Source organism: Amblyomma maculatum, chromosome 1 (assembly GCF_055883805.1).
Source record: "Amblyomma maculatum isolate TAMU_Amacu chromosome 1, ASM5588380v1, whole genome shotgun sequence".
NCBI classification, from domain to species: Eukaryota; Metazoa; Arthropoda; class Arachnida; order Ixodida; family Ixodidae; genus Amblyomma; species Amblyomma maculatum.
This window is the reverse complement of record NC_139344.1, coordinates 338981263-338997642: the sequence shown is the minus strand read 5'-3', so window position 1 is coordinate 338997642 and position 16380 is coordinate 338981263. Positions and strand designations below refer to the sequence as shown.

The following is a 16380-nucleotide window of genomic DNA, read 5'->3' as shown; positions in this document are numbered from 1 at the left end:
TCACTGATACATCTCGCGAACATATCTCGCGGATACACCTCGTAGACGCGAGCGAGATATTCACCATCAGTATGGAAATGCTTTTGCCTTAATATCAGGATATTTCGCTCACGGCCAACAACGGTGACGTCGGATTTTCTCCGACACGGAACCCTCAACACTATCGCGGTAAAGGGACCATGAAACGGCTGCAATTAGACCCCTGGAAAACGCGTTCAGTGTGTAGAACGAATGCTATTGAGCCTTTGCCTAAAGTATAAATTCTTGTAACGAAGCCAACGACTTAGTGTTAATCTTTAAAGACAGTATTTTAAAATTTGCGGCCCGACTGGTGAGCCTATAGTGATTATTTCTTGACCTACATTTCCACTCTCCACGGTCACAAGTATGATGAAGCCATGGTGTGACAGGCCTGCCTTTCGCGGCAGCCACGACGTCGCAGAGCCACTTCCGGTAGCTGTAAAAGTCGTCTGCTCATGTGCTGCGCGAACATTTCAGGCGTGTGCGGCGAGGTCAATGTCTTCAAACACATGGTCGTTCCTCTGCTATCCGGTGAGTCCGCTCAGTCAGCCGACGAGTTGCTGTTGTCGTCGCCGCTGCCGTTCACCCGGTAGGAGTGAAGGATGACGGTAGCCGCAGCAGTTCGCGCTTCGAACTCCGGGTCCATTATAGCCCAAAACGTAGACCAGAAGGCAGAAAACTGCAGTGACCGATGAGTGTGCGGGAAGGAGAAAATTTGCGCTCGGGAAAACGGGCGCGACACCCTGAGTCTGCGAACCGAATGCCAGCCGATGACATATTCATGGCCGGGAGCGCAGTCCTTGAGCTGTATTCTTCATTTTTCCTCATGTCTCGCAGTGTTGAGTTGAGGGGAAAGGAGGAGAGCCCTCTTTAATCGCCGATATCTCTGGTGTTCTTGAAGCTAGCTCAAAAATTCTTGCGATGCAGTGAATGAAGAGAAAATAACCTATCTTTAAACTTTCCTTACTTTTAACTTAGGCATTTCATTGTCCTTTTAAAAACGAGGTAGAGTTCTATATACCCAACGGTGGCAGTACGAATCTCACTGCGCAGTTATCCTCTCGAAAATCGAACAAACATTTTTAAATCTGAAGATCGTCTCGTGCCTTGTCGGTCGCCAGCAGAGACGGGGACGCCTTTTCTGAAAGAGTGCCGTGATTGATGACGTCCTCGCATATCCATCAACCACAACGCTGACGTGTGCTTGGCGTGCGCTCAAGCAGCAACGAAGCAGACCAGTTGTGTGTAAAAAGTGGCAGGGTTTAAGTGCAGAGAAACAGAATAGGGCGTGCGAAAGCTTTTGTGCACAGATGGAATTAGATAGAGAGGACGATGTGCAATACACAGCGCGAGTGTGTGTAGTAGTCTGCACACGGGACAGTCGGCTGCGGCGTACGTAGTAATTTTTTTTTCAGTGGAATAAATACAACACTGAAAACAAACAAACAAAAGCGGCGACAGCTGCGACGTTGCCTACTTGATTCCCACAAGAAATTGAAGGGTGCAGATCCGCTCCTTCCTGACAGTTTTTTTTTTTTTTTTATTGCGAAAGCAATACTGCTCGCAGTTTGAGCTGTCAGCGTGGCCCGGCGGTGATCACCATTGACCTTTGACCTTTAGACGACCCCCGTAGACGACCCCAAGCTGTCAGGAGCTGCCAACTTGGGTCTCTCGTTTCACATGGGACGGTTCTGTCAGAATCAGCCAGCCAGGACCCTGGCATTCACGTTATTCCTAGAGCCCAATAAGGCAATGCTCATATGGCTTGGTTAAAGAAGGGCTTTATATGTGGGCTGGCAGGAGCTGCCAACTTGGGTCTCTCGTTTCACATGGGACGCTTATGTTAGAATCAGCCTGCCAGGACCTTGGTATTTCGTTACCCCTCTAGGCCACTAAGGCACATTCATACGGCTTGGTTAAGGCGCACGAAATATGGATCCCGAGCACCACAACGGCCGTCGCGCAGCCCGTGCCTCATATTTTTGCTGCATATTTTTGCCGCATGTTGTGCTTGTCCGTGTGAACATGACCGTTACTTGTGGTAGGACAGGTTTCCGCTTCATAGTTCACGTTTTTCTTCGCTAGTTCGAGGTTATGCAAACCGAGGGAGGTCAGAGGCCGAAGAGACCGAGGCAGTGACTCGTACCTACGCAGACATTTTGGTGCACTACCGGGGATCCAGAAGACGGTATCCTCCGCCCCACAAGTTGTTAAACAGGGAGCATTCGGTGTCTTGGCGGCAGCTACAAAAAAATTCTTATCCATGCCTGCCTTTAAACAGCAAGATACATCCGACCGTATACAGGGACACGTGTCCCTGGTGTGGACAGAAACCGACAATTTATCATATCACATGGCCTGCCAGAAAACAGATGCAGTGCCGATAATTCACAACGCCACGCCGGAGCAGTGGGAGGCTGCGCTGTCCGGTTCGGAGTCGAAAGACCAGCTTTGGCTGATTGAACGGGTCAGCAGGGCAGCAAAGGCCGCGGGAGTCCTAAACTAAGGGCCCACTCACGGGAGCTCTAGATTATTTTTCTTTTTTTGCATTATATAAAATTTTCTCTTTCTCTTCGCTAAATCCATGCGAGCTACATCAGCACCTAGTGACAGCCGGCACTTAGCTCGCGCACATCAGTTCGAGGCGCGAGAACCATACTGACGGAAGCGCAGTAGCGAACTACGTCAATGGAAGGCTTTTCCTTTTCATAACACACCTATTAAGTTCTTATACTTTAAGAGATAACATCTTTTTTTAATAGTTTGCTCAAAAAGTGCATCTGATGAACGCAAAAAATTATTTCCGACGCTGCCGTGCTCTTTATTGCTCGTTTATTGCAGTTTACAGTCAGCATATTGAATTTGAAAATATTTGTAATTGTAAAACCGAGTTTTGCAATATTTTTCGGGGCCCAAATTTATAGTCTTGCAGTCGATAGTTCGTATGCTCGGCATGCTTCGGGCGTCCATGGTGGATGAAATGCTTTTGAAGAAACTCGCACAGACAATGGTGCCAGGTTTCCCTCAAGGCAATATTAGGAAACTAAGCCGCAAACGCACCTCATCCTTTTACGTTTTTGAAACAACACTAACCAAGCCAAACATACACCACATCTTCCCGGCACTCCCCCTCGTGGACGAAGTGCTCTTAGGTGGTGGCTCAACTTTTCCCTCTACAGGTGACAGGAACATTATTGCTCGCTTGCCTTCTCAGCGCACGCGCACCAAGACGACGAGATCGACGAGCCAGCTGGCACGACTGCAGCCCCGACTTCTGGCTTAAAAAAAAAAAAATGTGACGTAACGGCCTCTTTAAAACTTTTCACCGTCAGGGAATGCGGAAGGCCCTTACGACAAGCCGAGCGCAGAGCGACGGCCACGGCACCGACGCCAGGCTTACTAAGTATAATATAAGCAGAGCAGCCGGCAGCACTGGTCGTTTGCAGTTCGTTTTTGCGCCATTTTTTTTTCTTTTTTTTTTTTCGTAACAGGCAGATTTTTTATTGCCGTGTGTACAACACTGATGACAATTATATTGGTCTCAATTGATATGGTATTCAAAATTCAACGCACACACTGGTAGCAACTGGTATGGCAAATGGGGCCTATCGTTCCAAGGGACGCTGTCGTGAAGAGTTTCGGAAGAGCATATGCACTTAAATCGTACTTGAATATGTAGCCATTAATGATTTCGTAGAACAAGTCTGAGCAGCGCAAACACATATGCATCATTAAAAATCTCGACCTGATATTCGTTATGAACCGTTCATAACCCTTCGTTTACAACGGTGTAGATTTACCGGTGATGTTCTGTGAAATGAAGACCGTGATAATTCCGTCGTCAAAGAAGTTAAATCGGCTGTTGTTGTTTCCTCTGAGATTAATTCAATCCCATACTGGAGTGACAGGGCGGGCAATGGAATAAGCACATAAAAATGTTATGCTAATACTTATTTGCATAAGAATTTTTACCAGGACGGTAAGTCCAACGACTCGATAGGTAAGGCAGGGCTAATTGATTTAGGGGCCCAGATTTAAAGAAGAGATACAAACCTGGCAGAAAATGTGCCCTGCGCCACAAAATCGTATCGAGTCGAGACGCACGGCGCGACATTGAATCGTTCATAAACAAGTTGCCAAAAGAACGGCGATATTTCAAAAAGGAAAATGGAAAGAAGAATGCATTCGGTTGCTGAACGGATTACCTATGGATGGTAAAACGAATCCACTGAAAGCCAGCTCCACTTCGTACAGCGCGGCTTTGGTGTGTTATCCGTTGGAAGGACCTGCAGCACTTGCGGTTTACCTTTACCCGGTCGGCTGCAACGTTGTGAACATTCTTATTAAGCAAGGTTACAGCATATATTTGCAGCTGCAGCTGCGAAGGCTCACCGGTAATGAAAACAAACTAAACATCGCAGTCGCATTCCTCGACCATGGCCGCTCAATGAAAACACACTATAATGTGTCTCGCACAGGGCGCGCCTATACCACGAAGCCTTGCACCTCCATGGCCTCTATTGAGCGGCCGTGCATCGACAGTTTCCGTAATTAGAGCGAACTAGAATATATTTTAGTTCACTATGCCGTAGTTCACTGCATAGTAAACTAGAATGTATTCTAGCTCACTATACCGTAACTATAGAAGGGGACATTTGCTCTCCAGTACTTATTTTTGAAAGCATGCGCTAGGGAGAGGTATCAGTGGCACCTGCGCAAGCAGTGTGCGGGTCACACAACATGAACTCAGTTAATGTTTTCTAGCACGAGCTGACTTCAGCACCGTATACTCTCTTGACATCAATGAGGCTACAGAGTCATTCATCTTCCGCCAACAACAAAATTTCATTATTTCATGTATTCTAGTGCGATTAAGCGAGTCATTAATGTTCAATGTTCTTTCATCGAGTCGGCAAAGGTTTTGTCGATGCAGGTCCAAGAGGCAAGCTTTACTTCGGTCAACGCCGTATGAACGAGCACCGCCGCCGTTACTGAGGTGCACGTTCAGATGCCAGCACAGATGTCTCAAGCAAAAGTGCACACCCAGGGCTTTAAACAAATCGGGTTTCAATCAATCAATCAATCAATCAATCAATCAATCAATCAATCAATCAATCAATCAATCAATCAATCAATCAATCAATCAATCAATCAATCAATCAATCAATTGATTAATTAACCACTAAACCAATCTGGAAAACAGCTCATTTCGCACAAGGTAACATGGGACAGCTTCCGCAATCCAAAACGTGTGCGCACTCTCAGTCTACAATTGTCATGCAGTGCAGATTAACAGATCGTGCAAAAGTTAAAAAAAAGAAAAGCAAGCCGAAGATCGAGGTCTGTACAGACGCTAGAAACGAAACCAACGACAAGAATGCGAGTGGTATTCGGTACTTTTTGCTTCTTGGGCTGTTGCTTTTTCTTCCTTTTGGGATAGAAAACTTAGGCTAAAATTCAACGTGGTTGGTGGTCTTACACTTTTGTCATGCATGTGACTGCAGAAAAAAATGATTGCAGTTCTTTTGCCTCGTCCTCCTTAGAATTTGAAACTCGGTTATCGGACTTTCCATGATGGAGGAACATTGGAAGAATACCCGCATCGCGTCCGACCCTGAAGAGTCGTGCTTAATGTTTTACCACAGCCCGGAGGGACTACAATGACTCAGTGGAGGAAGCATACATTACCGTTTTCAAGGGCTGCGCCAAATAAGTAACGACCTTTTTGGAAATGGAGGGAGGGTCCAAAACTTTCATCTGATTGTACCATTCCGCGAAATTATCCCTTTACAGAAAAGTTGGAGCACGAAAGGCGAAACAAAGAGCACGCCTGTCGCATTACACGGTCCAACGCGCGCGAAGATGACGCATAGGAAGCACGCGAAAACAACACGATTTAGATACTCACGCCTGAAAACCGGCTGCGCAGACAAGCCAGTTTGGGCTTCGTGCACGCTTGGCGCGGTGTGTCTGGCTAGTCTAGGTGGTTCTGGTCTGGCAAGGCCGTTGCCTGTCCCCTTTGTAGCACGCAAAAAAGCCCGCGCTGTTCCAAGGCCGCCAGAATCGTTGGAAGCAGTGAGAGCGTGAAAGCGCTCGAAGTGCGCTCTGTTTGCGCAAAGGAAGATACCCGGTTTAGGTTGAGTTGTGGGGCAGAAGCACCCGGTGCTCGCATTATATTGTCGCGCCCTCGTGTGACGCAAACACTAAGCGCATGCATGCCGTTATAGTGTATAATGCCGTGCACAGATGCGAGATGGCGCTTGATGCGCCTAGGCCGTTAACTGGATCGTGGAGTCGCTGCAATGCTTCCAGCTAGGTCGTACCAGATCGCATCCTGTGCAGACATTTCTCGAAGCTAGAATTATGGCAAATTTAAGTTTTGAAAATTGATTGCTAATAAATTTACTGACAGCCGCATTTCAGCAAGCAATTCACCAGAATTACATCACTACCACTGCTCCCAAAAGCAATGACAACAGTGTTACAATTGTTCTTAAGCTACCTTTTGTTTTTAATGCATACAGAAACCGAACTGAAAATCATCCGTCCCCTTTCGGCGATCAAATACGCTGGTCCGGGTTTGTCGCACAGCGTCAATCTGCTTTTGAGACATTCTGCCTGGCGCACGGGAGACCAAACTTCAGCTGGTACGAAAAGCTGCGGTATAGCGGCGGTGTAGCTTATTAAAATTTCAGAAGAAATTGGCTTCCGCTTTACATTACATTACTGTAATGTTACATTACATTACATGACTTACATTACTGTAAAGGAACGGTAAACTAAAGCCAAATACAAACCACCGGTGACCGAAAACACTTGTTTTGACTAAGCAACCATCAGCGCAAAGCTCGCCAATCCAGTTACCTTTCACAACAAGGATTCAGATTTAAAAAAAAAAAAAAAAAAAAAAAAAAAATCTGCATCCTTTTCTTTAAAATCGAAAAGCGAAAAAAAAAAAAGAAAAAAAGAACATACATCCATTTATCACACGCGGTGGCCAGGCACAGAAAAAGAAGCGAACGCCAGCGCATTTCTACACATAAACGGTGATTTGCAGCTCGTAGCCTGCGTGGCAGCCTATACCCTCGATATCCCGTCAACGAGAGAGATAGCAGTGCGCTTGAAACCGCTGTAGTAATCTCTGGAAAAGGAGAAAGTGTGAAGTAGCGATGCACAGCACATGCATAGGTGGTAGATCGCGTTAATGATGGAATCCAAGAAAGCTAGCTCACGAGCATGTATTCTACGCGAGACGATCGTGCAGCCCGTAGTCCGCGGGCAGCGCACGCCGGACAGACGGCGCTTGGAGTCGAGAGTCAAAGCGCGCTAGCAGCCTGTGTGTGAGGGTAAACAAAGGAGATTTGCCACTTGAGGCCTACAGGCATCCTTTGACGATCGCCGATCGCAATTATAGCTACCGCTGCCGCCACTGGACTGTTCCTTTATTTGCGGACGCAAGACATGCAGCACAGTAAAAAGAAATACCACTACTTTCCCTTCACTGTTTTTCTAACTGCCGGATTGCAGTCCCCTCCCCGTGACATCTGGTGGAGGTACTGGGCATCGTCGACGGTGGTCGTGTGCTCTTGGTGATACGAGCGTTCTGTCGATCGATCGAAGAGGACGAAGACGTCCCGAATGCCGGCTTGTTCGTCCAGAATATCAGTCATCACGCCTATGTTGAGGTGAAGGTATTCTTCAGTTAAGTTCGTTTACAGCACCCCACCTTGTCCATTTCAGAAATGAGGAAGGCCTATTGTGGCGTCGAAGTCTGTCTTAGAGCATCCGTGTTCCTCCATCGAGGATGAATTCACCGTCCTCAGTATACTCGGCACCCAAAGGGAAGATGACGCTTGATCGCAGTGAGTCGACAACCTCAATCAAGGGAGCGTATTGCGCGCTACTAACACGCTCCATAATATTTGAAATATTCCGTTCCACATAAAAATATTGCATAGTTATCTATTTAGTTAGGATACAAACGTTATACAGAAAGTAACGCGATATAGAGTATCAGATTCAACACAAAAGAATTGCATAGTTATCTATTTAGTTAGGATACCAACATCACACAGAAAGTAACGCGGTACGTAGTTATCAGCGCAGTTAATTATAAATCTCTAAGTTAAAAATTCTTATCGTGAGAGCGTCAGTACCCCTATAAAAAGATGTCCTTTGGCATTGGCGGCATCGTCGAACCTTTTAAGCCTCATAGCCTTGAAGCACCACGAGCATTTCTCTGGTAGGCTTCCAGTGCGTGCGAGGCATGACCCATGCATACTGGCAGAAATTACACAGCGGCAAAAGCATGAAGCTTTTGAAATCTTGCAGCTTCGAAAACCACAAGTATGCATCTGGCAGGTTGCAGCTGGCAGGTTGCAGCTGGCAGGTGACAAACGTAGAGACCCCCGCACCCCTTATTTCAAGCATCGCATTATCTAAAAATCACTACCATGCCTCTGCAAGGTGGCTTGGGAGTGCCCACTTCTTTGGCTACAAGTATAATATAATGATCCCATTGAGCCCAAAATTTTCAACTGAAAGAAATGTAGACGACAATCGGACATCCCATTCGGTCTAGGTCTATGAGAATGGAAATTTCTGCTGCATAATAAATGATTCGGAGACCAGCAATTATGAATCTGTCATTTCTTTACATATGCTATAATAACATAATCACGTTGCATGCTGCAGAAAAATAATGTTTTCGTGCATATTCCACATGAATCTCTGTGATTATTTGTGAAGTTGACAGCGTTAAAGGTGCTTTTCCCCAGAAAATCCGACGTCGGCGTGTTGGCGATGAGGGCCAAAAATGACGGGCGTGTGGCTCCGGGAGGTGGTAGCTGGCCGGGAACTGATAGATCGTATAGATTGCGTCACGTCGCGAAACGACGTGACATGACCTATTTGACAAGTGCTACAAACTGGGGTTTCTCGATTCAGATGGGAGGTTGAAGGGAACCTAACCCTCTGGGACCCTTGTATTCCAAGTCAGATATGCTATATCACTTTGGCCACGCAGGCACGTTCGCACGGCTTCGAATCAAGGTTTCACATCTATGCCGAATGGCCCTTCACATACTATCGTAGACTGCGACTGTATGAAGAGAGTATATGTGAGATGGTATAGGCCCAAATTGAGTAGTGATTAAAGAATAGTAAAGTGCAAGTACGGGAAAGAGGACCCACTACGGGAGCCACGGAAGGGAGTCGTTAACGTTGTCGCGTCATAACCTTAAAGGCGTAGCTCAAATGCCTAAAATTTTGTTTTGTTTCCGTATACTCTGGAACCTGCCCATCGGTTCGAACCGGAAGGGAATGCAGTTTGGGAGCATAATCCAGAATTAAATAAGGAAAGCGTGAATCGAGTTGGAACCCCAACCAAAATTGAGCGTTGACACCCAGACTGGGAGGCCGCTGGACATAGAGAAAACGAAAGAAGTCTATTTTTGAGGGATCCAAAGATGCAGAGGTAAACATCTCTATACCAGTATGTTTCACGTTAAGTGTTACCATTTACTTATAAATACTACCGTTAGAAACCGTTAATAGCTGTTAACGAAACTTTAGGTGTTCAACGTAAGACATTACTTCTCAAAGCACTGTGCGAAGAGAAGTAATGATACAGACACTCGCTTTGATCTGTGAATAGGATTTATGACTAACTTATTATAGCTTACAATCTTGGCGAAGGCGTGATTCATTAGAAAAAAAATCGTTGTAAGCGGGCTTCTCTTTATCCGGTCTTATATCCTAGCAGCCAGACACATTACAGGAAGGCCAATGTCTGCGTATAACCATGACCCGTATAACTCGTGCTATGGTCTTTCCAGTTGTGATGTATGGAGGCGGGAGTTGGACTGTGAAGAAGGCTGACCGCCGAAGAATTGACGCGTTTGAATTGTGGTGCTGGCGGAGACTTAAGTTCCTTGGACTTTCAGAAGATCAAATCAGTCAATATTGTCGACTATAAACCCTGACTGCTCATTGGAGGGTCAAATTTTAATGTTAAAGCTTAGCTACTTTGGTCATCTGATGAGAAGAGAGGAGTCGCTAGAGAAAGCTTTGATGCTGGGAAAGGTTGAGGGTCACCGGAGAAGGGGTAGGCAGCGAACGCGATGGTTAGATGGTATCCTCGAGGCGCTGCAGATGAAGTTATGTGATGTTAGGAAGATAGTGACAGACTGGAAAGCGTGGCGTGATATGGTCCTTAGGGTCACGAAGAGTCGGACACGACTGAACTGAACTGAACTGAATGTCTGCGTACCTCATTGAACAGTCCTGATACGTCGACGCGCGCAACGTGCACGCGCACAACTTGGCTTTGAACAAAAGATAGAAACGGTGGTATTAGTTACCTGATAGTTTCAGGGGGAGACGGCTTGCAGAGAACCATTTTCTCGCGTCCTTGACAGGCGAGTCGAGCGCTGCGGGCTACTATATTTCTCCGAACGATGGGGTGCGGCGGGAAATCAAAAACGATTCGCCAACTGCGCCTACAGGAAGCACAATATCAAAAGCAATATGCGTGTTCCGTATTCGCTCGCAAAGAACTGTATGTCCGGAAATACTGCAGGACTCACATTTGGAGCCCTTAAAGCCACCAACGAAATGGGATGTGCTGCAGAATAGTGAGCACGCACCTCGCGCACCAATGGACCGCTGTTCCAACACACACACACACACACACACACACACACACACACACACACACACACACACACACACACACACACACACACACACACACACACACACACACACACACACACACACACACACACACACACACACACACACACACACACACACACACACACACACACACACACACACACACACACACACACACACACACACACACACACACACACACACTGACTTTTCAAACCATGTGTAGCGCACCAGCTGGTTACTTCTACAGAACACAGCTTTAAGATAAAACCTAGAGTACCGGGAACAGAATGTTTCGTACTTCGAACACTTGGTGTGGAGAGTAGAGATTAAAAAAGAATGGAAAAAAAAAATTAGGAACTAGCACAGCAGTGGAGAGAGTGCCAGATCTACCTCGCATTTAAACGCTCCTATGCACCTTAACTGACGCCGAAGGCGATTCACAAATAATAGAAGAGCCGGCGAGGCAATGTAAGCCCATTCGTATAAAGGTGAGCATTATACCGCCAAACGCAGTGTTAAAATACTGCGATCGGTTTTTATCAACAATTCCAGGGGGGCACTTAAGGTTGCTTAGGTGCAATAAAGCGACAGAATATACCCACGACATGTTTTGCAGCTGGCATAAATAACATATCCCGGCCTCCTATCGCAAAATATTTCATAGTGGTTTTTCTGCTGCTGCTTCCTGTGAAGGGCGTTGATGCGTTGATAATAATGGGAGTGGCACAAATGTACAGCCAGGGGTAGCCTTACAGAGGTCTGCCGGCCCTGAATCACTTGATTGAATGAATGTGCGTCTACAGCTGCCCATATAAGATAAAATGGCCCGAGTGATTTTTTAATATTTGGGCATTAAGTTCGTGACGGAAAAGAAGCGCAGGTGTGCCGCTTGCTGCGTGGCGCCCTCCATGCAGACGTCCCCAACTAGATGGTGTACGTCAGCAGACACTTCCGATGTGCAAGTTTAGCGCACCAGGCGTCGCCGGTGAAAGCGACGCATGTTGCGATTCGGGCCAGCGCTATTGAGAGAACAGCTGCGGCATCGTTGTTTGCTCCTAGTCTGTATTCTTCCGCAGCTCGTTTCGTTCCAAACCGTTTGACGCACGTTCGCCGTTACGCACAGCAAGACAAAAGTAATAAAAGCTTCAGCCTTGCCAAGGTGGCTCAGTGGGTGGGGCGCTCGACTAGTAACCACGTGGACGCGAGTTCGATCCCGCCGAAGCAGTCGCGTTTGGACGGAGGGGAAACGCAAGGCACCCGTGCACAGGGCGGAGCCAGTGCGCGTTGAAGAACCGCAGATGGTGGAAATTTCCGGAGGCCTCTACTACGTCGTCGCTCACAGCCGATGTCGCTTTGGAACATTAAATCATATACCCCCCCCCCCCCCCCTCTCCCCCTCCCTCCTCAATAAAAGAGCAAAAAACAGAAATTAAATAAATATGCTACTGCTCTCGCTGATATGGAGGCAACTGAATGCTTAGAGAAAAATGCATAAAGCGCGGAATCAGGCTTCACCAGCGCATAAGAGGGCTTTCATGTTGACTTTCTGCATGTTGGCTTAACGTCACCGGCGGTATACGCGTTCAGGATAGCCATAAGGCTGCAAAAGCTTGCCGGAACATTTTACCATGCTTTCGACATACAGGGACTCCAAGCTAACTTTAGCCAAGGGTTAAAAAAATAAAACATTTGAAGTGGGCAAGACGAAAAACTTGTATATAGGTGCCAGCCACCTGGCGCACCACAGGGAATTTTTTGTTTTGCAATTATGTAGTAATTCTGATAATTTTCTAATTTACTAACTATTGCCTTTAAGAATAAATGGATTTATATTTTACCTGTACTCATCTATGGGGCTGAAACGTGGAGGATAACCAAGAGAGTTCTACTTAAGTTGAGGACAACTCAGAGGGCTATGAAACGAAAAATGGTAGGGGCAACATTAAGAGATAGGAAGCGTGCAGAGTGGGTCAGAGAAACCGACATTCTAGTGGAAATTAAGAAGAAAAAATGGGCATGGGCAGGACATGTAGTGCGAAGAGAGGATAACCGATGGTCGCTTAGGGTAACAACTAGGTTCCAAGGGAAGGAAAGCGTAGCAGGGGGCGGCAGAAAGTTAGGTGGGCGGATGAGGTTAAGAAGTTCGCAGGGGTCAAGTGGATGCAGCTAGCACAGAACAGGGTTAATTGAAGAAATATGGGAGAACTAGGCCTTCGCCCTGCAGTGGGTATAGTCAAGCTGATGATGATGATGATGATGGATTTGCAGAGTTGGAAAGCACCTTCCAAAACTGCCATTCTATCTATTTCTGTATTTCTGATAAAGAAAGCCTCACGTGTATCGTTCTTCCAACCCCCAAAGCAAGCCGCGAAATAAAAAAAAGTCACGTGACTGGCGCTTTTGTGCGCCACGATTGTGTTGCTCTCAACCTGGCTTTCAGTGAACGAAATCAGCTGGGGCTTTGGCTCCATGACCCCACTGCAGCGGCAGGCCGAATATGTCTGCAGTGGCTTCTTCGTTCGCTACACGCAGTCGGCTCTCTTGACGGTGCAAGAGGCAGCGAGCTCACCGCACTGGCTGCAACCACCGCCAACATCTCAGCCTACCACTCGGACTGGGCTGTCGAGTCAGGGGCGCAGCTGAGTTCTTTCACTCAAACCACGACTGAGAGCACCACGATCGGGGCGGACGAATCGGACGAATGCTGTAGTCACGTGATAGTCTTTGTATTTCGCTGGCTTTCTTTCGAACTTGAGAAAAACGATACACGGGAGGCTTTCTTTATCGGAAATGAATGGAATGGGGGTTTCGGAAGGTGCTCTCCAACTTTGCAAATCACATTTATTGCCTAAAGGCAGTACCTAGTAGATCAGAAAAATGATCTTAATTACTAATTTATTAATTGCAAAATAATAAATTGCCTGCGGTGCGTCAAATGGCTGGCAGCTGTATACAAGTAGTTTCTCTGGCCTATCTCAAATGTTTTCTTTTAACCATTGGCTAAAGTTAGATTGAACACCCGGCATATTGTTGCAGAGAAACACCAACGCCGCTGTGAAGTAAAACCAGTGAGAAAGCTCAATGGCGGTTTAAGAATCGCGATCTGGAACTGTGCGCTGGCTCCGGCCACTCGGAGGTGCTCTACCTCAGGCTCGGGTCGATCCCGGACCAGGGCTTATTTCTCTCAGGCGGTCCCGGCCAGGACGAGCGCCCTACCTCTCCCCAGACGTCCGTCCATTCTCCGCCTCCATGCATCTGGCTGTGAACGGATCTGATAGCCGTCAATGAACGAACAGAGGGGGCGCCAATTGTGGCGCTGAGCAGACCGAACTTCGACTGTCACGTATCCTTTTGGCGTAGATGTTCAGATATCAGTTTCAAGGTTAGCTTTACGTCGTCGCCTCTCACGGGCCTCTGTTGTGGCTTGTTCCCGGCATCGACATAGTTGTGGCAGAAGCAGCAACATTGTTTGTGCCTAGTCAAAATCAAAGCATCCGCTTTGTCTCTTGTTTTTCTTGTTTGTTGTCTCTCGTTTTTCGGCTGAGACGATGCAGCGCCGGCGCTTGGCCGGCATTGTAAAATGCACGTATTAATCAAAAGCCGCCGAAGATCATGGTCTTACACTGCCGTCCTTTTACTCGCTTCCGCTGCTCTCAGAACATTTACTTCGTTGCAGGCTCGGTTGTATTTCGCTGCTCATGACCGTGTCATGGTTATTCGCTTTGAACCTTTCATTTACACCGTGATCTTCGAACTGTGAGATAAACTATGACAAAGTTCAAGTGTTGAAAAGGGCTGTATGGAACTAATTTGCGATCACATTTGACTCTGCAACAAATTCCCGTGCTGGACATGTACAATGCCAGCTGTGCAGAACATTCCTCGTTTACGAATAATCAAAAACGCGAATATCGCACCTGCGGAGGCACCGCTGTAAAGCGACGAACTCACCAAATGCAAGTACTGTAACTACTTTTCTGAATCCAAGTTCACAGCTTCCTCTAGCTTCGAGGTAAATGGTCTGACGCTTCAGCAGATTTTTTGCGCTAATGATGTGCGGCCAGTTGCCGTTATGAGTGGCTGTGGCTTCGCAAAAGTAGCCCAAGAGTAAATCAACGTTGGAACTCGTCATGACAATGTTCAGGTTGAGTAGGTCCTCCCCCATCGCACCACTTCCTCGAGAAAAGTAGCCGATCGAGCAGCAGGAGACTTATGAACGAGGGAGGCTGTGCGATCACTACGGACATGCCGACTGACGATTTCCGAAAAGTGGCGCACACGAGGGCTACGGAACACTACTTTGACAGCGAGTGGAGGGCTGCACTCCCCCGTTTTTATCGGTTGCAATTTTCTCCATCTGCGCGCATTTCCTCGGTACTGTACTTCGGAACACATTCTTCAAAGACTCTCTTGCAGCTGTAGCCCCGACTGTCAGTGAGACATTGAAAAATGTCAAATCACTAGTGAAATTGTTGAACCAAATTGGCCTAGCAGGAAGTTCCAACAAAGTAGAAATCAATACTTCATATGCTGGAATTTGTATTCAACTTAACTGCAGAAATTGAAGCACTTCTTGAAGCAAGGAGGTCTTTGATCATAGACAACGTGGACAAGAAGATTAAAAAAAAATCTGATTGCTTTTCTGGAGCCGTTTGTCGAAGCAAAGAGTGTCTTGGAGGTGTAGAAGCCAACGCTGTTTCTATAACCTTATTGCATTTTGTCAAGCTTGAAAGAGTTCTCATTGAGCCAGGCGAACCATCAAGGAGTACCACAGGGTACCGGCCACGGAGTCAACGCCTTGCCCAGACTTCGATCCAGCTAACATTTGGAGAAGCAAAGAAGCTGCCGTACACAAAACTTCCTCTCCTTGCCGAGAAAGAGTTGTCCTTTCCAGTCACCAGTTCAGGCACCGAACGAAATTTCAGCGCTGCTGGATTCATCATGCAGGAGCACGTGCCACACCTCCCTGAAGCCATCATCAGTGGACAAATATTGTTTTTGCACACTAACTAAAAATGATAATTTCGTCCACCCTGTGCCTTGGCATACCCAAAAAAAGTTTTATCTGAAAGATGACAGGTCATGTGCTAGATAAACCTATCTACCCGATTATTTATTCTCTGTTGTTACTTCAACTGCTATTCAGCATGTCGGGCTGGCCAGGGCCAGGCCTTAGTTTTATGCACAGGGCCAGACCGGATTCGGGTTGATGCCAAAGGGCGTACACAAAGTCTTGGTGAAATTCGGCCCATGCCTACCTCATATAGTACAGATCGAACACTATACAATTTCCATGAAAGGAAGATTTGCAAATTATTTTGATTTGACACTGAAAATCGCGTAAAACCAAATGAAGTAACCTCTTGCGACAAACTGCTGTCATTACCACTGTAGTATCCCACATGAACAAATCTCGGGAAAATATTACCGATTATCTTAAGTGCACAGTGCTCTCTTTTATTTTTCTGAGAGGTGCTGTAATATCTTATTTTATTTTATTTTGAGCTCTCCCCAGTGCACCCTTTAATAAAAATCACCCTTCTTTTCGCGTCGCCACGATGTACTTTTAACGTTTGTCACCAGACGGCGCCACAGTTTTATGGATTCCTTTGATGAAGCGGTGACCACGATCTACGGGGCGTACCTTCGTGTGCCGTATCAGCCTTGGGTGTGGAATGA

The 16380-nt window shown here is 46.7% G+C and overlaps 1 protein-coding gene across 3 annotated transcripts in view; it reads right to left on the bottom strand.

The window, feature by feature from the left end:
- LOC146207553 (organic cation transporter protein-like) overlaps window positions 1–16380 on the bottom strand; it is an 88235-nt gene that overhangs the window by 54925 nt on the left and 16930 nt on the right. Inside the window, exon 1 of one of the 3 annotated variants that reach the window (XM_084588459.1) lies at window positions 5930–6065. The exons of the other annotated variants lie outside the window; for them this stretch is intronic. The gene's annotated coding sequence lies outside the window, so the exon portion shown is untranslated. Of the gene's footprint in view, window positions 1–5929; window positions 6066–16380 lie in introns of those variants that run through there. 3 annotated transcript variants of the gene reach the window in all.